This window comes from Amblyomma mixtum, chromosome 3 (genome assembly GCF_055824585.1).
Source record: "Amblyomma mixtum isolate Tamu chromosome 3, ASM5582458v1, whole genome shotgun sequence".
Taxonomy (NCBI): domain Eukaryota; kingdom Metazoa; phylum Arthropoda; class Arachnida; order Ixodida; family Ixodidae; genus Amblyomma; species Amblyomma mixtum.
The window spans coordinates 382,941,096-382,962,826 of NC_143014.1; the positions used below are offsets into that span (position 1 = coordinate 382,941,096).

General features: G+C 49.1%; 1 long non-coding RNA gene and 1 pseudogene across 2 annotated transcripts; one reads left to right on the plus strand and one right to left on the minus strand.

Annotated features, from left to right (window-relative positions):
- Positions 1-3,739: 3,739 nt before the first annotated feature.
- Positions 3,740-5,933, minus strand: LOC149357048 (uncharacterized). 2 transcript variants are annotated; one of them, XR_016289862.1, is made up of 4 exons: positions 4,767-5,933; positions 4,428-4,528; positions 3,931-4,149; positions 3,740-3,823 (listed from the first exon to the last, which is right to left on the minus strand). It is a non-coding gene; the product is annotated as an uncharacterized LOC149357048 (long non-coding RNA). The 2 variants fall into 2 exon arrangements; XR_016289861.1 differs by having other exon boundaries at positions 4,428-5,933.
- Positions 5,934-17,747: 11,814 nt separating this feature from the next.
- Positions 17,748-19,655, plus strand: LOC149357049 (uncharacterized; annotated as a pseudogene).
- The last annotated feature ends 2,076 nt before the right edge of the window (positions 19,656-21,731 follow it).

Here is a 21,731-nt window from a genome sequence, read left to right on the forward strand (position 1 = left end):
CTGACGTGGCATAGCGCTCCGACCAGTGCAGAGGCCTCGGCTAGCCGCTGCTTTCACACGGCGTCCGCAGTCGGAACACGAATGTATGTTTGGGGTGGCCAGGCGTTCAACACAGAGATTGACCGCCTCGCTCAAAGAAGTCTGTGTTAGCCTACGATAGCGCCCACTCCAAATTAGTAAAACGAGGGATAGTTTCTCTTTGCATTAGGTCGGGCCTAGAAAAATCTTGTCCACACAAGATAAGTGAAAGCTTCCAGTTTCAGATCGGAAGAGTTATCTCAGCAGGTTACCCATCACAACTGGTCACCAACGTGTCTGAAAGCCTCCTTCAAAAAATGAAGAAACCGGGCTACAAGCGTGACATTGGAAACAAACCTGGGCAGGTCATACCTTACCTGCATGGGTTTTCGCATAATTTGAGAAAATTGGCTTCCAAGCACGCAGTGCACCTGATTTTTTCAGCCCCCTGCAAACTAGCAAGTTTATCTCCGATGGTATCAGGAAAGCGGGTAAAAAAGCCCTGTACTGTCAAACATCAAACAGTGTTCACAAAATGAACCACTAATGTGGTATACGAGATCCTTTTGACGTGTGGCAGAGTGTATGTGGGGCAAACGGGACAGTGTTTCAATGAGCGTGCTCGACAGCGCAATGTGATCCTAAAAAGCAAGACGGGAAGCAACCTAGCTATACATTGTGGCAGGTGTAAAGATTGTTGTCCGAAATTTAACGAAACCAGGTTTCTAGCCAGGACAAAAGAAAAAATAGAAAGAGAAATAATTGAGGCTTTTTAAATTCATCGAAGAAAAGACAACTGCGTTAGCACGCCCTCTGTTCTCCTCACCAGAAACGAACTAGCGTTTGTGGACGGTTTCGTTTAGATGTCCTTTGGAAAGTCCGCTTGCTTCCTTCCATCGGTTTTATGATTGTTAATATCTTAGCATTGGTTCTTATCCTTATTCATAATCTTTCAATCTGTGCTGTCGATAACACTCGCAAGTGTTATCAACCCTGCGTTTTGTAATAGCGACCTCCGTATGACTTGTGCTGTTATCACTCGTCCATCACCGCATTTGTTTTTAGTTTATTGGCTATGCTCACGCACCCTCATGCAGCTCAGCAGCTATAAAAGAGCGCCTGGTTACCTTTTCCTGTTATTAAAGTTGGAAGTTGCGCCTCTTTCCTGTTCTATGTTTCCTTCCTGTTCCGTCTTTTTTTGGCGCACGACATTCTTTCAAAACATAGAGGTCAACGACTTTTTCAACTATTACTGTTAGCCTCCATATGTGTTGAGAGGTGTTTAGCTCATCGCGAGTAATATCCTATCAATATTTAGAACTTCGAACACAAAGTTACCCTCGGTGCGGTGGCGTAACAAATTTTGGCTATTTCCGCGGGTTTCTTGTAATGGATCTGTTGCTTTGCCTGCGGGCGTGTTTCTTTTCTGGCGTGTTTTCTTTTTTTTATTCTGTTTCTCCTACAAACCGCCCATGCAAACGCTTTATGTTCTTACCTTCCCATCTTCCTTGCTTCCATTTTCACATGTCATATAATGTTTTAGTCCTCCATCGCCCCCTTCACTCCGCTTGTTTATTGTTTCCCATTCGGCCATCCGCATAGCCTATCACATTTTATTCTCTCATCTTCGCCTTTGCTGTCGATTGTGATGAATTTTGCTGTCGATTGTGATGAGGTCATCTGTCGCTAAAGAGCGCCGTGGCAAAAACTGGCTTTGTCTATTCAAGCTGGTGTCACAGACATATTTTCCCAACATTTCGCACCAGCCATCGTGGGATGGCTTGTCGAGAATGTATCTGGCGTGCGCAGTGCACTGCAGCGCTCTCGCATCAGTGTAAATAAGCTGTAAGGAAGCTTCAGCTACAGTCTAGCGTGCTGTCGACTGCCTTCAAAATGATCACCACCTGATACGACCTGTTACATACGCTTTGAACAATTCTAGCGGCTCAAGTTGACGACATAGATACCGATCGGATGCTTCCAGATTGAAATTAGTATGTATATAGGAAAAAAGAGAACCATAACTAGCAGGCTATAAAATCAGTGAACCTGTTAAGCAGCGTCAAAGTGAAAGCAGACATGCGGAAATAAGTGATAACTGTTTGGCTTCCTAAAGTCGTCGCAAAAGAAGCAAGTTGTTTAGGGAAAAGTGCTGGAATCGACGCCTACTGCCACATATCTCAATCTAAGATATGCTTTGAAAGGGATCACCAGCAGTGGCTACGCGATATCCTAGTATTTATCACGAGCTTCAAGCCGAAGTGGCGTTAATGGGACTTGCTTGAAGAAACCACCGGGCTGGAGGTGAATCGATTTCAGTGAATAACTCTTCGTTCAGAAAATTTGTTCGCTTTATTATTTACGAAAACGTGGCGGCCCAGAGCGACATGAATATAAACAAAACACTAGCGAGCTTCATGCTTGCGCGAAAATAGAGCACTGAAGGAAGGCGTTCTTCGCGTATAAAATAAGTGCTTATTTCTGTGTCAAGCAGCTGCGCCGAAGTTGCATCATCACCGTACCACCCAGCCGGGTTCGCCGAAGGCACTCGGTTTGCTTGAGATGAGGTATCTGCCATCGACTACGATGGCTGAGAAGTTATAGCGTAGACCATTTCTCTAATGAAGGGTGGTAAGGGGCTTAGATCCAGCCGTGCATCAATTACTGCAAGTAAGCACAGGTTCTTCAGTGTCGGTGCCAAGTGCAACACGTGGAGATCGGTCAGCGCCCTTCGCTCCTCAGCAACCTGCCCCTCATCCTGGTTGGGTGCCGGCCCAAAACCACCGAAGATAAACACTCTTTCACCCATCACTGAGCAGCCATGCAAGAGCCTGGGAGATGGTGGTGAGCCACATGGCTTCACTACGGTCCAACACGACGTCGCGGGGTCGTACTTGTGCATATCTGCCAAGTATGTCTGGAGCAAATCGCTATACCCTCCGAAAATGTACAGCTCTTTGTTGAAAACGAAGGCTGAATATCCTCGCCGATACAAAGGGGGAACGCCTTGTACCTGTGGGCGCACCCATGAAGAGGTGGTCGTTTCAAAATAGCATAGGATGAGGGAAGAGTCTCTTTGGCTGCTGCCGAACACATACATGCGGGTCCCAATGGCAGACGCAGTGTGGAAGGCACGTCGAACCGGAGCCTCTCCGCTGGTGGGGACACGCCCTACTGAAAAATCCCGTATGAATTTTAAACCGGAACCGCATACCGGGTTATTGTACAGGATTTGCGATACCGGATTACCGGAATATCCTGTATAAAACAGGACAGTCCTGTATAATACAGGACTCTCCTGTTTTGTACAGGATACTCCGGTAATCCGGTATCGCAAATCCTGTACAATAACCCGGTATGCGGTTCCGGTTTAAAATTCATACCGGATTACAGGACAGTCCTGTATTCTACAGGCTAGGCCCGTATTATACAGGAGGGCCCTGTATCACAGGACAAAGGCAGGAATAAAATGCTTCAATATATTCCACTTGGACTAAATCTGCCCAAAAACTGGGGCCATGAGTGTACATGCCAAATGCTGCAACATACAGAGCCTCAGACACTGGTAATCTGCGATTATCAGCGACTCGTATTGCAGTCGATGTGCAATCGTGTTATTTGCTCTCACCTTTTACCAAGTATTGGTAGCTTGGTGAGTATTATAATGCATCAAAAACTCCAAAAGATGTTTATTTTTTTTGCATGTCTTGAACCATCCCACTGAGGTAATAATTTAACTCTTTGCGGCGATCTACCGGCGCTGGGGTCTCTACAGGGTGCTGGCCAATGAAGTAGTGAAAAGCACCTGCAGAAAAGAAAATATGATTGGTAGTACATAATGCCCCCACCTTATCATTTAATTGGGCACTAACACACAACATAATGCATTGAGCACTGTGACATGCAACTTACGGCCAATGGCTTGTAGCTTTTCAGGGGTCATTGGCTTCCTGCCCACTGTCGAGGCTTCTGACTTCAGGTTCCGATGGCAAGCTTGCCCTGTAACGCGCCTTTCCAGGAGTTGTGGAGTCGTCCAAAGGCTGCGTCCTTGCAGAAACGCGAATCTTTGGGTGCCACCATAACTGCTGCCCACGTTGCCGAAGGAATAAAAATTCCATTCCCGAGGTACACCTGTATGCAATGATTACAAATGCATACCCCAGCAGCACAAGCAGGGCTCTGAATTGCGGGCCCTCGTGGGCCCAGACAAGCCACAGACAAGCAAGGCGTCTCAAGACGGCAGGCCCTGAGCATTGGCAATGCTCAGTATCGTGAATGCACCTCACGCATTCCATATTTGAATCAATAATGTATTGAAACTCTGCGTCGTAACATTGTTGGTGTGTAAACAGGTTGCTCGGACGATTCCGATGCTTGCGTCGTCATCCTCCATTATTTACGGCACATACCGCAGCATCGATGCGATGCTTGATGTTTGTTCAAGGGCTTGAGCCGCTCCCCCTCAGGACGCTTATCGATGATTGCTCCCGCACGTGTACACCACATGCCTCTGTAAAGAAAGAATACAAACTATAAAACTAATTTTAGTCGTGTTATCATGAAGGACAAGCAATTTCGGTATGTAACTGAAAGAAAATTTTGCGCTATTTCGTCCCTCTACGCTGTGCAATCTACAAAGTTTTAGTTAAAAATACACTGGACAGTTAGAACGTTTCTGTTGACGCCGAGCATATACCCGAAACGGAGGCAGTACTTAAAGAACAGAGTGATTTAAAATGCGTACTTACGTCCTAGCAGCACGACGTCGCCGTCATAAAATCCGCCTTCACCGCCGTGGCCTCCACCGGTCAAATGTTCACCACTCACTTCTTTCGGAGCGAAGTCATTCATCACTGAGACAAGGATGATAGGGTTCCACCATATTTGCACTGGACGTACGCATTGAAGGCGATGTCATCTTTGATCATGGATTGATCAAGGCAACACGAAGAAAGGCGCAAAAAATTGTATAACACAAATTCAACGCCAACGAGCGAGTGCCAGCGTGTTTTCGCAGCTACCTTCATCGCTTGACACTCAACCAGCCGCAGGAGAGAAAAACCTGTTCCAAACAAAATCAGGAAAGGTGGGGGAGGACTTCTGCATAAAGTCACCGCGCTGCGACCGGGCACAGTGAACAAGCAGAATCGGAACCTCCTCGCCACTTCATGGAAGCCTCGCGGGGAGCGTGGTCGGGAGGGCGGCTTAAAATGCTCGGTCGTGGGTTGTAGAGTGAGCGCCTCCGCGCCGCTTCGGGGAACGGCACTGGAAGGGACATGACAGACACAGAGGAGCCCAAGGGGAAGTAACAAAGGCCGATAGAAAAGCCAGGAATGCGCAGGTTTTTTTTTTTTTGCGACCGGACCCAGGAAAAGGCAAGGCGTTGAGGAGAGAAAAGAAAAAAGCTTTAAAAAAAATTGCGCAAAGACGGGTTACTCGTGTAAGGTTTCTACAGGTGGTTTTTGTTTTTATTTTGTTCTCTCGAGCGCTGTATCTTTTAGCTAGCACGAAGCGTCGCCCTTAAGGGAACACCCCAAGCTGCCGGCTCCGTTGAATTAACCTTTTCTTGTTCGTCGATAGAAATGTTCTGGGCGATTTGTGATTAGTATGTGTTCCTGATAGAGTGAAGGGTGGGGCCGCTGGCGATGACGCTTGGACAAGTTGCGTTATCAGTGGGCGATCACTTGAAGAAGAAGTGCAAAGAATTCCTGCACGAAACCCAAGAATTTTCTTTCTTCATCGGTGCGTCGCTAGAGGCTGCCGCTAGCGAACATTAAGAAAGCTGCTGCAATGAACGCGACAGTAACAAACCTTTTTGAGCCTCTGGCGCAGTCACCGGAGGCTCGCCATGTTTATCAGCCAGTCTTGAAGTTCTGCACTGTGAAATCCAGAGTAATCTTCAAAGGACTTACGAAGGCTGCTGGCGGATATATACTAGCCGTTTGCCCGCACACAGCCGCTCTGGCTTTGTTACGGTGCTGCACAGGCAGCCAATATGGCGGTTGCCCGCAAATCCCCTTCATGCAGCCCCCGCCTTTCATGCACAAACTGCATGTTTTGCCACTGCGAAGCTCACGCTTAGCCCTTTTCTTTTGCTAGCCCTTTCAGCAAAACCGTGTGTGTGTTGATTATCGCACTTATGCGCACGCTGCCCCCCCCACCCCCCTTCCCCTAAAAAATATCTGCTGGCGTACAACAGTCAATCTGCAGACCAAGCACCAAAACCGCAGCACATATCGCTCTGAATACAGGCTGGTATGTCCGGTTTGAGCTCCGTACCGGACTAGTCTGTCCGGTTTGAGCTCCGTACCGGACTGGTCTGTCCGATTTGAGCTTCGAACCGGGAATGGACTGCCCGGCATGAGCTCCGTACCGGAACGGTCTGTCCGGTTTGGGATCGATACCGGACCGGTATGAACCGGTATAGCCATCTAACCGGACGGGTCTCGCCGGTATGAGAGTCATACCGGACCGGTATGAAACCGGTACGTTCCGGTAAAATCCGGTTTGCCGCGATACCGGATTTTTCAATAGGGCGGTGCCACTCCAGGGTATCCAAGTCGAGGACCAGCATATATGGCGAAGGATCCCAGTCACTTAAGATATACTTGCGGTGACCCACAACACAAGCTGTGCTGCCGTAAATCGATGACGGCACCTCACCGGACACCGCCAGACGGCTGCATTCCATGGTGCTTGTGTCGAAGCGGTAAAGGACACTCGGGGCTGGCCAGGTGAGCGGGACGCCCCACAGATACGCGCAGTGGCCATACGCTACAACTGTCTGGAAGGAAATGTAAAACAGCCCGTCGTAGGGAAGTTGCGTCTGCATCATATCCCACCGGTGCGATGCGGGGTCGAAGATGAAGACGTGGAGCAAGTTCCATGCCGCGTGGTTATTGTCGAACGAGTAGACCTTGCCGTTGATGCGTACAGCCCTGCGGGTGACATGCTCTGGAACACCGTTTAGCCGCACTGTCCACATCCTGCAGACACACCTGCTTCTGTGAGAAACAAAGCCCGGTCATTCCAGCGATGGTGGCGGAGTCATGCGGCTTTTTTCTGAAGCAGCGTTATGGGGACCATTATTCGCGGCGGGAGCGGACATAGTGCGTCGACGGGTTAACTATTTCCGTTAGATTTTCGAATACTTGTGTCATTTTATGACACTCACACGAATGAATGTTCGAAAAAAAAATGTACTGTTGCTGTCACCAAGATTAAAAGCGCAAAAAGCCGTTATAAAGTGCGCGTAAGTGGTCAAGAGGCTGTTCTGTCATTACGGGTTTGTGTCGGAGCGAATTATCTTTCTGACGCCGCGAGATATGTGGTTAACGCTTTGCAATAGATAATTTCGTTTAGTTGATTGGTCATCCTAGTCGCATTGATAGGGACTGAACATCTGGCGGCCCTGAAAAGAAGCGTGAAATATATATTGCTTAAATCCTGCGGAACTTTCTTCTTTCGTTTCGCACGTGTTTGGTTGCCGCCTTATCGTCTAGCAGGTGCATAGTATCGCTGTCATGCATTCACATCGTGAGCAACAACCCCTCTGTTGAACCCGCGTCTTTCGGGTCAGCGGCCCGGAAGGCGCGGCCGGGATCGAACCCGCGTCTTTCGGGCTGCTGACCCGAAAGGCGTGGGTTCGATCCTGGCCCGCGGGGGCCGAATTTCGATGGAAGCGAAATTCTGGAGGCCCGTGTACTGTGCGATGTCAGTGCACGTTAAAGACCCCAGGTGGTCGAAATTTCTGGAGCCCTTCACTACGGCGTCCCTCATAGTCTGAGTTGCTTTGGGATGTTAAACCCCAATAAACCAACAAACCACCAACCTGGCCACGATGATGAATATGTGGTGTGGATGGTCGGGATTTCACCTTTGCATTTCATCTTCTAGCAAGAATTGCCTAAAGTGGGTCAATTCCTACAGCTGTTGCTGATGAACTGGAAACATGTGATTTTTGTCACTGTGCCTTCCATATATACCTCTAAATAAGTTGCTTTGAAGGAAAGGAAATTTTCTTCTAGGTGGACACCCCAACTGCGCCGTGAGGGAAGGGAGGAAGGTGGGAGTGAAAGATTTGGATTGGCGGAGTTAAACGCTCCAAAGCGGCTCAGGCTATGAGGGACGCCGGAGAGAAGGGCTCCAGAAATTACGTCCACCTGGCGTTCTTTAAAGTGCACTGACATCACACATTACACGGCCACTATATTAGCATCGTATAACTGCTTAGGCTTCTGTGTGTTTTCTAACCTTTCTTCGGATCGCCATATTAACTGTATGACGAGTAATGCTAAGTGTTCTCTAGGTTACTTAGAACAAAATTTCTTGTCTCTATATTCCTTTACCTACAACGTTACAAGTCACTAGTTCCTTCTAAACCTGAGAATGCGGCCTCAGAACGGCACCCTGGTCTTGATTTTCTAGTTAGCTACGAACATAAAAAGAATCGGTCTGCTCGTTACATTCTCAACTGCTGTCATCGTACCACCAGCACCCCTAATATGAAAACTAATTTGTACCTTCCTCTATTATAGTTACGCAATCAAATTCTGCGTCTATGTTTTCTCCGTAAAATATACTGCCAGAAAAAAATTTACGATATTTTGTTTCAGCGGCCCATTAACACATCGCGCCACTTGCGCCGCTGTGAAAAAGTTGCACTTTTTTAATGATACACAAATGCTTGTTATCGCTCATTCCACCCTCCTTCAATTCAGGACTGGAACCAGTACCATTACGCGCTAGTTTCAGTCGCATATATTAATTCGTTTACAAGTGCTCTAACAGCTGATTATAGTGTTACGAATATGCAATATTTCCACACTATATGTTATATTTGTTTGAAACCACTGTATTTACGTCTGCGTTTTCCCTTTTTCCTCTGATGTAATGCCTTGAGATAAAGCCTCACGTCCGCGAAGAATACGTGTAAAATGCTACAGACTTCCCGCATGACTAGTATCAGCGGCGGATAACATGCTCGCTACATTTCTGACATCCGCCATTTAATTGGATGTTATCAGAAGCGGCTCAGTGATGAACATGCCGGACCCGAAAGCAGGCCGATTACTGCGGCACGTGTGCAAGGCGCGTGCCGCTGCGATATTAATTGTGGTGCGTGTGTGTGGTGCGCGCGCGTGTGGCGCGCGTTGTTCGTGCGCGTTGTTCGTGCGCGTTTTTTTTTTGCGCGGTTTTCAACCCGGCGTGCTTTCTCCGCGTATGGACCCACTAGAACTTTCTTGGACACTTTTTATTTTTGGACACTTACGTTCCTTGTGAGTGTGTGTGCATAGGGCGACATCAGTTGCCGCAATGTATCTCTGTTTTTGTAGAGGGACAAATGTCCAGTTTTGATCGAGGGTCCAAATAAACTTCTCTTATGTCTGCCATTACCTCACCCTCCCTACCCAGAATGAAGCAAGCTCATTTCATTCTGGTTAGGGAGGGTGAGGTAATGGCACACGTGCCTTGAATGGATGATTGCTGTTTCTTTGTTTTCTCTAGTTTTACGCTAGTGAGTTGCAACTGTGTATCTGGGTTTGACAAGACGCCATTGCGCATGGTTGTGTAAATGTATAAGTTTGCTGCCTACGTCTGAATATAATTCACTTGTAAGTTCAGCGCCGTCAGTCTGTTTCACCTTGTCCTCCGTCCGTGTTCTTAAGCGCTGGTTTTTTACGATGGATCACCACCAACTCGCCCAATCCTCAGTTCTTCTGCAAACAGGAGCAGGGACAACGGACAAGCTTGTTTCAAAGAGCACCGCATGCGGACTGTTTGTGAAAGAGGGCGATTCTCAATAAAACACGAGGAACAGTTTCTGTGGCAAAGGCGCATCCCAGTCGGAAGATTTAACCAAGATTGACGTAGTTTACAAGAGAAAAAAAGAAACGGATAACACACGCGATCAAATGCCTTTGCCAGGTCGATTTCCGCCTGTGTAATTGTTCGTGAGCCCCACTGCAATACTTGAACACGGTACGCACTGCATTTAATTAAGCCACATGTTTGGAGAGGTTCATTCAAAGTAGGCATTGAAAGCTGTAGCCTATTTGAGAGAGCTCAAGCGAAAATCTTATAAATAAGGTCAGAAAATTCAGAGGTACTTTGGCTCTCGAAAGTGCTGGAAGGCGGAAGGCTTTCCTGGTGCACTGTTTGGCGTTGACTGCAAGACTATTTGCGGTGTACTAGTGCTTTATTTGACTAGAAACTTTGACTACACATTACAATTACACACTTTGATTGCTTCTCTAGCACGACTCTCTCTCTGCTTCGATGTGTTCGGTTGTATCCATGGTTCTGTTCGCAGTAATGAGGTATGTAATGTGGTCAGTCCGGACCCCTTACGCCCCCTGTCGGAGCGGACGACAACTAATTTATTAGTTGTCGCGCGCTCCAAAAGGGGGCGTCAGACATCCGTGGGTGACCTCATTACTTCGAATCTGCGCACTCTGACGTCATCACCATTTCGACCAACCGAAAAGCGTGACACCTCTGCTGACAACCTTCTGTCGACAACGATGAGGCATTAAAGGCTTTCGCCTTAAAACGTGAGAGCCTCGTAGCCATGTGCCTGTCGCAGTTTTTCCTTCTCGTCAGTGTCTGGTATTAAGAGAATTCGACTTCTCTCAAATGAATGCAGCAAAAATGAACATCAATGGTGGTGTAAAAAATTTCATATTTTATTCACAAATATCACATTTTATTCTTTCGCCTTCTCGTTGTGTTGTCTGTGATGAATTCTTATGGCGCAAGGTCATCTGCGGCAGAAGAGCGTCATGGCACAAAGTGACTTTGTTTACCCAAGTTGTTGTCACAGACATATTTCCCGAACATTTCACCCCAGCCGCCGCTGGATGGCTCGTCGAGAGTGTATGTGATGTGCGCGGTGCGTCGGAGCGCTCTCACATCCGTACAAATAAGCTGTCGAGAAGCTTCAAGTACTGGCCAGCATGTAGCCGACTGCCGTGAATACTATATCCACCTGATACAATCGCTTAAGCAAGCTTTGTCGAATTCTATCGGCTCATGTTCAAGACATACACACCGGTCGGGTGCTTCCAGATTGAAATTAAAATGTATGTCTGGAAAAGTGGGCCATAACTAGCAGACTGAAGCAAATGATAACTGTTCGGCTTTCTGAAGTAATCACAAAAGAAGCAAGTTACTTCCGTAGAAGATCTAAAATCGACGCCTACCGCCACATCCAGCATCGCAGTCTGCCTACTGCTTTGAAAAGAATGACCACCAGGGGCTACGCGGCCACCTAGACTTAATCGTGAGCTTCAGGCCGAAGTAACGTTGATGCGATTCTCTTGATGAAACCACCAGGCTGGAATGGAATCGATTTCAGAGAATTGTTCTTCGTTCGGAAAACTTGTTGTTGGTAATATTTAAAAAAAAGTGCCGCCTCAGAGTGGCATGAAATAAACTAAACACTAGCAACTTTTTTGCTTGCGCAAAAATTGAGCACTGAAGGAAGGTGTTCATTGCGTATAAAAGAAGAGTTCATTGTGATGTGAAGTAGCGGCGCCGAAGTTGTATTATCGTCGCACCCCCAAGCTGGCTACACCGAAGGCACTCGATTTGGTTGACATGCCGCATCTACCATCGACTACGATGGGTGAGAAGTAATAGCGTAGATGATTTCGCTCATCTTCTCGACTCACAAGAAACCTTACACATAGTAACTTTAATCTACCACCGAATTATAACGTGTACAGCGAAAGATTGGTGCAGTTTTCAGCAGCCAAGCTTTGGAATGCTTTACCCCCAGAAATAAAACCGTCTCATGAAACAAATAGAGAATTGCCAACATACTTTATGAGCCTTATTTGACATATGTGACAGTTGTCTTCGGTTTGTCTGTTGTACCATGTTGTTCATGAAAGATTTTTTTCATTCTGCTGTAAAATGCACATTATTTTATTTTTTCCTTGTTGTATGATGTATTTGGGTATTTCGCCGTGATTATGTGCTTTTCATTTTTCACAAGTGCTGTGTCATTGGCTTCATATATTTTGTTTCTGAACCCCACACTAGCCTCTGGCTATGGGTTCAGTCAGTGTTTTGGTAATTTGTATGGCAAAAGTAGAATTAAAATGAATGAATGAATGAATGAATGAATGAATGAATGAATGAATGAATGAATGAATGAATGAATGCATGAATGCATGAATGAATGAATGAATGAATGAATGAATGAATGAATGAATGAATGAATGAATGAATGAATGAATGAATTTCTCTAATGAAGGGTGGTAAGGGGCTTAGATCCTGTCGCGCACCAATTACTGCAAGTAAGCACAGGTTCTTCAGTGTCGGTGCCAAGTGCAACACGTGGAGATCGGTCAGCGATCTTCGCTCCTCAACTACCTGCTCCTCATCCTGTTCGGGTGCCAGCCCAAAGCCACCGAAGATAAACACTCTTTCAACCATCACTGAGCAGCCATGGCAGGACCTGGGAGACGGTGGTGAGCCACATGTCTTCACTTCGGTCCAGCACGACGTCACGGGGTCGGACTTCTCCACATCGATTTATTTATCTATTCACAATACCTTATAGGGCCCAGAAGGTCATTGAGTAAGGGGGGCAAAGAACGACAAATGTGCAAAAGAAGCTAATTAATACAACTTGAGATACAAGAGATTAAGTAAAAAGAAACTAATGTACAGCCACCCTGATTTTTAATAATATAGCGCGAGCGTCGACCGAACTGCTGGTCAGCGCCTTATAACGGCGATAAGCGTGCAACAAGGCGAGAGTTCGCGCACGCGCACGAAGGCAGAGCGTCGTCTACTACGCTGTTCCGAGCACTAGGACACACGCCCTGCCACAATATCAGTTCGCAAGATCTCGCCATGTCGTAGAGCGCATGCGCATGATTAGTATCTGAGACTGCATGAGAAGTGATTTCATTCCTCTCTCTTTTTTTTTTTGCTTATTACGGGAGGCCAGCCTGGCGATGCAAAGTTATAAGAAAAAACGAAAGGAAAGACATATAGCAGCACATTGAAACCATTGCCTGGATAGCGATAAACGGGCTTCCAACCGATGCCTTTTTATACCGTCGAGACATTGCAAGGCTGATTAAAGAGCTGGTTGGAACCCCGTTTATCGCGATCCAGGCAATGGTTTCAATGTGCTGCTATATGTCTTTCCTTTCGTTTTTTCTTATAACATTGCATCGCCAGGCTGGCCTCCCGTAATAAGCAAAAAAAAAAGAGAGAGAGCATGAAATCACGTCTCATGCAGTCTCACATAATAATCATGCGCATGTGCTATACGACATGGCGAGATCTTGCGAACTGATATTGCGGCAGGGCGTGTGTCTTCGTGCTCGGAACAGCGTAGCAGACGACGCTCTGCCTTCGTGCGCGTGCGCCAACTTTCGACTTGTTGCACGCTTATCGCCGTTATAAGGCGCTGACCAGCAGTTCGGTCGACGCTCGCGCTATATTATTAAAAATCAGGGTGGCTGTACAAAGCAAAATTTGAAGGCGAAATTATACATAGGATACAAGGTGCTTATTAGTTTCATGAATGCCGGACATACGGCCAAAACAAAACGTAATGGCAACGAAGAAACAAAAGTACACTGCGACAAAGAAAATCAAAGATAGGAGATAAAGCGATGTCATGTGAGATGCCTACGTAGCTGATCCTGGAATGGTTGATGGTTGCCGATGGATGCGATATTGTCAGGAAGATCATTCCAAAGAGCGATGGCACGTGGAAGTGCAGATGAATTAAAAGCCAGGGTTCTATCGTGAATGCGTTTTATGCTCTTCTGGTTATGTAGGTCTTCAGTAGGTCTTCAGCACATCGCTGTACCCTCCGAAAATGTACAGCTCTTCGTTGAACACGAAGGCTGAATGTCCTCGCCGACACACAGGGGGAACGCCTTGAACCTCTGGGCGCACCCAAGAAGAGGTGGTCGTTTCAAAATAGTATAGGATGAGGGACGGGTCTGCTAGGCTGCCTCCAAACGCAAACATGCGTGTCCCGATGGCAGACGCAGGTTGGCAGGCACGTCGATCCGGAGCCTCTCCGCTGGTGGGGACACGATGCCACTCCAGGGTATCCAAGCCAAGGACCCTCATATATGGCGATGGATCCCAGTCACAGAATATATACTTGCGGTGACCCACTACACAAGCTTTGCTGCCATACATCGATGAGGGCACCTCACCGGACACCTCCAGACGGCTGCATGTCATTGTGTTTGGGTAGAAGCGATAAAGAACACTTGGAAATGGCCAGGTGGGCGTGCCGCCCCACAGATACGCGCAGTGGCCGTGCGCTACAACTGTGTGGCGGGAAATTTTAATCGCCCCGCCGTCGGGAACCTGCGTCTGCACCATATCCCACCGGCGCGACGCGGGGTCGAAGATGAAGACGTGGAGCAAGTTCCATGCCGCGTGGTAACTGTTGAACGAGTAGACCTTGCCGTTGATGCGTACAGCCCTGTGGGTGACATGCTCTGGAACACCGTTTAGCCGCACTGTCTACATCCTGCAGAGAGACCTGCTTCTATAAGAAACAAGGGCCGGTCATTCCACCGATGGTGGCGGCATCACGCGGCTTTTTTCTGAAGCAGTGATATGGTGATCGGTATTCGCGGCGTGTGTGGACTTATAGTCGGATACAATTTAAGGCTGCAGAGAAGCTGCGCGCACATTCAGCCTCGGCGTATAGAATTCCTGCACGATGAAAAAGTAGTCCGCTGCTTAAACGATTCTTGTTACCTAAACAAGAAGCTTATCACAAGAAAAAAATTATGAGCTCTATAATTTTGATACACGGATTGTTGGATATAGTCAAACATTAAAAAATTGATTTCGTTTACTATTGCGATTGGCCAGAAGAGTAATACAAGACGCCGTGGACCGCGGCCCAGTGTTAGCAACTCCTGTTTTTTTATTTTATGATACTCAACGAATGAATGTTCAAAATCGAACATGTACTGTTGCTGTAACCAAGATTAAAAGCGCTATAAGCGGCGCATAAGTGGCCAATAGGGCTCTTCTGAATTACGGGTTTGTTTTCAGAGCGAATTACCTTCTTGACGCCGCGAGATACGTTTATAACGCTTTCCAATCGAGCATTTCGGTTAGTTGATCGGCCATGCCAGTCACATTGATAGGGACTGAATATCTTGTAGCCTTTAATAGAAACGTGAAATATATATTGCCTAAAACCTGAGGTACGTTTTTTCTTTCGTTTCGTGCGTGTTTGTCGCCGTCTTATCGTCTAACAGGTGTTTGGTATAGGTGTCATGCAGCGGTTGTCTATTCACATTGCGAGCAACAATCACTTTGTTCAACCCCTCCGTGATGGTGAAAATGTGGCGTGAATCGTTGGCACTTCACATTTTCATTTCCTGTTGTGGTAAAAAATTCCTGAGCGGGTGAATACCTGCAGTTGTTTCTGGTAAAATCGAAGGCCGCTAGGGGGCCGTGTAGTAAAGACGCACCCCACATCGGCTCCGCACAAGTCTGCATCACGGCTTTCCCGCTGCGATCAACCCAGCACTGGCAACCGACGCAGCTCGACGCCTTCCCGGTCATCGTCTAGAACCAGACAGAATGGCAGCAACAACTCCTCGCGTGTCACCTCTGCAGACCGCGTTTCTGGCAAAGCCATCCGTCAATCCCCACCACACCATGTCCTCCCAGGCAGATCCGAGAGACCAGGAACTCAAGGCCTTGCATGACGAGGTAAGCTGCCTTTCCTCCCTCCTAATTACCCCCGCCGCCTCCATGCCCCCTCAACCCGCACCCCCTGTCATTAACCCGACCACATCATCTACAGACACTTCGAGCACCCCTCCTGCAAAGAAGCAGCGCACCTCAGACGCCACACCCCCTTCCGTTCCCCCAGAAATAGACGGTAAATTAGCAGCACTCGAGTCCAAATTTGACCACAAACTAAAAGAGCTAGACGCCCGCCTCGAGGCCAGATTCAATCACCTTGCCGCCACCCTCACCGAAAAACTAGAGCAGCTTATGGACACTATGCTTACCAAGATGATGGAGCTCTTGGAACATAACCTTACCCATCGCTTCACCCAACTTCAACCCCCCCCCCCCCCCACTCCCCCCATGCTACCTCCGCAAGCACAAACCACCTTTCCTGAGCCACACATACCAATTGACACCCGTCTTACTACCCTCCTCAATCCCCCCACTATCCAATATGGCGGGGGGGAGCACTAATCATGTCCCAATTTTAACTTGGAACTACCTCGGCTTCCGGGCGAAGCGTGCATCTCTGCAACTTCTCCTTCCCACCATCACACCAACGCCCCACATACTTCTTCTCCAGGAGACTGCACACCGGGCAACCCTCCCAAGCTACACATCTACACACTCAGATACCACTAACACACCCAGGGCGTCCACACTCATACACTGCAGCCTCACCTACAAAACTAATCACATCACGTCTGAGACGCCCTGCGTGATCACAAAACTTATACATCACACACATTCACTTGCTTCTATAATTATACCAAACATATACCACCCTCCGTCCCTGCCGATGACCCCGCTAGAATCACTTCTGCGAAAGCTACACCATCTAGCAGGGAAACATCCCCTACTCATCGGTGGGGACTTCAACAGTCAGCATACTGACTGGGGATCCACAACCGCTACACATCGAGGTCCACTGTGCACAACACGTTTCAGACGCCTACGCGGATCGGCAACAGTGTCAGCATGGACACGGGTCCGGACCTGACGCTGAGCCGCTGCATCCGCGGCGTTACCTGGAACAGAACACAATATACACTGGGTAGCGATCATTATATTATACAAATCACTGTCGCGTACAAACCACCCCGTCACGCAAATACAACACACAAACTCATCAACTGGGATGCCTTTCGCGCTGCAAGCTCCGCCCTCCCAGACACTCCAATCGCAGACATCGACGCATGGGTGCAGTCACTCAAGCATGACGTTCACCACAACACGCGAAACATTGAAACTACAACCGAAACCCCTACCCTCGACACACGCCTAGCCCACCTCTGGGAGGCTTATCACAGCATCCTGCAGCGCTCTAAGGGGAACAAACACAACAGAACGCTTAAAAAGCGGCTGGCCGCGCTGCAGACACAAATCCAACAGCACTCTGAGGAGCTCTGCCGGTTCAACTGGGGACAGATATGTGACGGCATCGCCGGAAGCCTGTCCCGCAAACGCGCATGGCAACTCCTCCGACATCTCATTGATCCCACACGCACCAAATCAGCAACACAGCACCACGTGACACGACTCACACATGAACACATTGACGATCCCGACACCCTCCTAGACACACTTCAAACCATGTACACCTCTCCAGGCGCCCCCACACCTCTGCCCTCCTACTGCCCTCCTACACAGGCCAGGCAAATCCCACACTCGACTACGACATCACGGAGACGGAAGTCAGAGCGGCCCTCCTGACTCTCCGCGCCAACTCTGCACCTGCTGCAGACCAAATCACAAACTCCATGCTCCGTAATCTGGATGACCAGTCGATCACCCACATTACGAAATACTTCAACCAGTGATGGAAGGAGGGTAAGCTTCCGCAGTCCTGGCGCCACGCGAAGCTAATATTCATACCAAAACCCAACAAACCACTTACACTACAGAACCTTCGCCCGATTTCGCCAACCTCATGCCTAGGGAAGCTCCTCGAGCATGTTGTGTTAGCGAGACTCACAAGTCAAATGGCGGATAACAATCTTTACCCGCATAGCATCGTGGGATTTCGCCCCCATCTATCCGCACAGAACGCCATGCTGCAACCCACACACGACATTTTCGACCCGCTTCTTCCAGGTCACACCAAGGCTGTCTTAGCTTTGGATCTCTCCAACTCTTTTGATCGCATTGAACATCAGGCGATTTTGACTGCTCTATCCCCATTGAATGTGGGTGTGCGCACGTACGCCTACATTCAAGCATTCCTCACTGACCGCACGGCTGAGATACACTTCAGCCCTCTGTCTTTCCCCTCCTGCACGCTTCAGAGTATCGGCACCCCTCAAGGGTCCGTCCTTTCCTCCTTTTTGTTTAACATTACCCTCATCCCCCTCGCCCGAAAATTGGCAACTATTCCCCACCTGAAGCACACTCTTTATGCCGACAATATCACTCCATGGACCACCCACGGCAGTGACGGCGGCATAGAGAACACCTTACAGGAAGCAGCCACCCTCATATAAAATTATGCACGAACCATCGGACTGTCTTGCTCCCCAGAGAAGTCCGAACTGCTCCTCATCCGGCCTAAGAACCGTCGCTCTCCCCGCTCCCCCATTGCCATTGAACTGAATGGTGATCCGGTACCTGAGGTTGACACCCTCCGTGTATTGGGCCTGCACAGCCAGAGCGATGGCAAAAACACCACCACCCTCAAGAAACTTAAACAGGTTATAGGCGCGATATCGCACCTCATCCGCAGGGTTTCGGGACATCATAGAGGCTTGAAAGAGCGCGACCTATGTCGGCTCATTCATGCCTTTGTCCTCAGCCTTCAGCTATCCAATGATCACATAAACGCTTTGGATGCCTTGATTCGCAAGAGATTCGAGGTAGCCCTTCATCTTCCCCTCAACACACCCACAGACAGATTACTAGGCCTGGGCCTCCACAACACGATCGGGGAACTGATTGAAGCCCACCGACAGGCCCAATACATCAGGTTCACACAAACTTCCACATGCCGGTATATCCTGGATTCCCTCGGAATCAGAATACCGGCCAACGACCCAACCCTCCTCACTATCCCACGGCCCCTTCACCGGGAGCTCCTCATCAGGCCTCTCCGGAGGAATATGCACCCGTCCCACCATGAGCAGCGCCGGAGAGCCCGTGCGAAGGCAATCCATCGAACGTACGGCTCCGAGCCCGACGCCGTATGGATGGACGCTGCCTGCACGGGTGATGAAGCGACAGCAGCTGTGATGGACTCCTCTTCATCCACCCTCCTCACGCTACCTCTCCCTCCAGACACATCCCCAGAGGCTGCAGAGGAAGCCGCCATCGCACTCGCTATCACTCGCACGGAAGCCCGGTATATTTTTAGTGACTTTAGTGACAAGCTGGACTCACCCGATGCACCCCCTCCCCGCCAAGTGGAGTTGATATGGGTGCCTGCGCACTCCGGGAATCCCGGAAACGAGGCTACCAACCTTTTAGCCCGAGGTTCTTTAAACCGGGCTCAGGTGGCCTCGGATCGGGGATTCGCGAAGGAGCGCATGCACTCATTCAGCGAGCTGACGCAGACATACAGAGCCTCACGCCAGCTCTACCCCCCGCCCCACCCCTCCCTAGATAACAAACACGCAACACTCTGCCGCAGACTACAGATACACACACTCCCCTCACCCCTTACCTTAGCCCCCTATCATCCCTCCTTCCCCACTCCAGCACGCGCCATATGCCCAGAACCCTTCGCTTCTTCCCTCCACACCCTTTCCCTCTGCCCGGCGGACCCTCCCCCGCGGGACCTAGAGAACTTCAAGACCTGGGAGGACTGGGAGACCCTGCTGCGCTCGGAGGACCCGGCCGTGCAGACCATCGCCACCAACCGGGCTGCCAGTGTTATGGACCTTAGGAACATAAACACTTGAGTGCAGTGGTATAGTGCCTAGAATATTCTAGGCACTATAGCAGTGGGGTCGTGCGGGGACCCTGGGGCGTGCCCCGAATTCCTGTTGTAATAAAGTTTCTCTCTCTCTCTCTGGTGAAATAGAAACTTGTAATTTGGTTACTTTGCCTTCTATATGCACCTCTAAATACGCGGTTTTGAGGAAAGGAAGTGAAGCTGTATCTGTCTCACATATCTCGGTGGAAGCCCCAACCGCACCGTGAAGGAAGGGAGGAAGGTGGGAGTGAAAGGCGTAAGAGAGTAGGAGGGGCCGTTGTGGAGTGCTCCGGATTAATTTCGACCACCCTGGGATCTTTAACTAGCATTTACACCGCACAGCACACGGGCGCTTTTTGTGTTTTGCCTTCATCGAAGCGCAGGCCGCCGCGACTGGGTTCAAACCCGGTTACCCCTGCTGTACTGTTACTGACTGTACTGACCGTCTGGTGAAGGCCCTCCAGGCGAACAGCAAAAGCATTAAAAATACCCCTAAGAGACCGCAGATTGATCCGCATCTTGCTCATCTATGGGAGGCCCGACAGGGACTTCTCAAGCGCTGGCGTCACCAGTGACACAATCGTAAATCGAGACTCCGCATAGCCGCTCTCACTCGCGAGGCAGAAGAATATGCGAACACGCTATCCCGCGCAAACTGGGCAACATTTTGTAACGACCTCAAGGGTACATTAGGCACTAAACGCACGTGGTCCCTCCTACGTGCTCTCTTGGATCCAAGAACCACTAAATCTCAGACACAAGTAAACACACAACGTCTAATACAACTAGAGCTCCAAAAGGGCACCGACGTAATTGGCCAACTACGGGACACTTATATACCCACATCTCTTCAGTCGGCAGATCCACCCAATCTACCTCCACCTATCCCAGAACTTGATGCCGATATCACCTTAAACGAAGTCCGCCGAGCACTCTTCAGTATTCGCCGCTCTACGGCGCCGGGGCCGGATGGCATAACCTACAAGGCACTACTCAATCTGGACAAAGTCTTCCTCCCGGAACTCACGGAGCTCTTTAATAACCACTGGCAAGCTGGCACGCTCCCATCAGCCTGGACTCATGCCAGCATGCGATTTATACCCAAACCGGGCAAACCTCTCACTCTTTAAAATTTGCGCCCCATCTCCTTAACGAGCTGTGTCGGCAAGCTCTTCGAGCATGTCATTCTCAATCGCCTGCAACCGTTTCTAGAAACAACAGGCTTTCTATCCAACGTTCAATTCGGCTTCCGCCCAAACATCTCGGCGCAAGACGTACTTCTTGCCCTTAAAGAGTCCCTCTTTTGCACCAGGCGCCCTACAGCCAGTACGCGAGCCATACTGGCCCTGGATATTCATAAGGCTTTCGACAAAATAAGCCATGACTATATCGTCACGACATTAGCCACCACGGGATGCGGCACCGCATATGGCAATATATTCGGGCCTTCCTTCAGGGACGCACGGCAGAACTCCACCTTGGGGATATTGCCTCCCAGCCTTTCCCCCTGCCTAACCGGGGTACCCCACAAGGGGCGGTTGTGCCACCTTTACTTTTTAACATTGCCCTAGCGCAACTGGCAAAGGCCATTGCTGCTATCCCAGGGCTGCACAAAGCCATATACGCAGATGATATAACCCTCTGGACAACGGGAGGATCCCTTGGAACAGCCCAGAATATCCTGCAATCTGCCATAGACATCACCACCACTCATTTAGCAAACAGAGGCCTCCGTTGCTCTCCAAATAAATCGGAACTCCTGCAACTGAATCCCCTCCCCAGTGACCCCCAGATGGAACTACACTTGTACGGCAATCCAGTGCCCATTGTGCCTCAGGTGAAGATTCTCGGCCTTCTCATTAGCAACACACTCGATGCAACCACCACCCTTCAGCTCTTGCAAAAACAGACCAAACAGGTCGCTGCACTTATCAGGCGGGTGGTAGCACGCAATCATGGGCTGTCTGAACGGGATACCCTCAATATGACAAATAAACTAATCATTAGCCGCATTATATACCACCTCTCATACCACATCCTCACTCATCGGCAAACACAACAG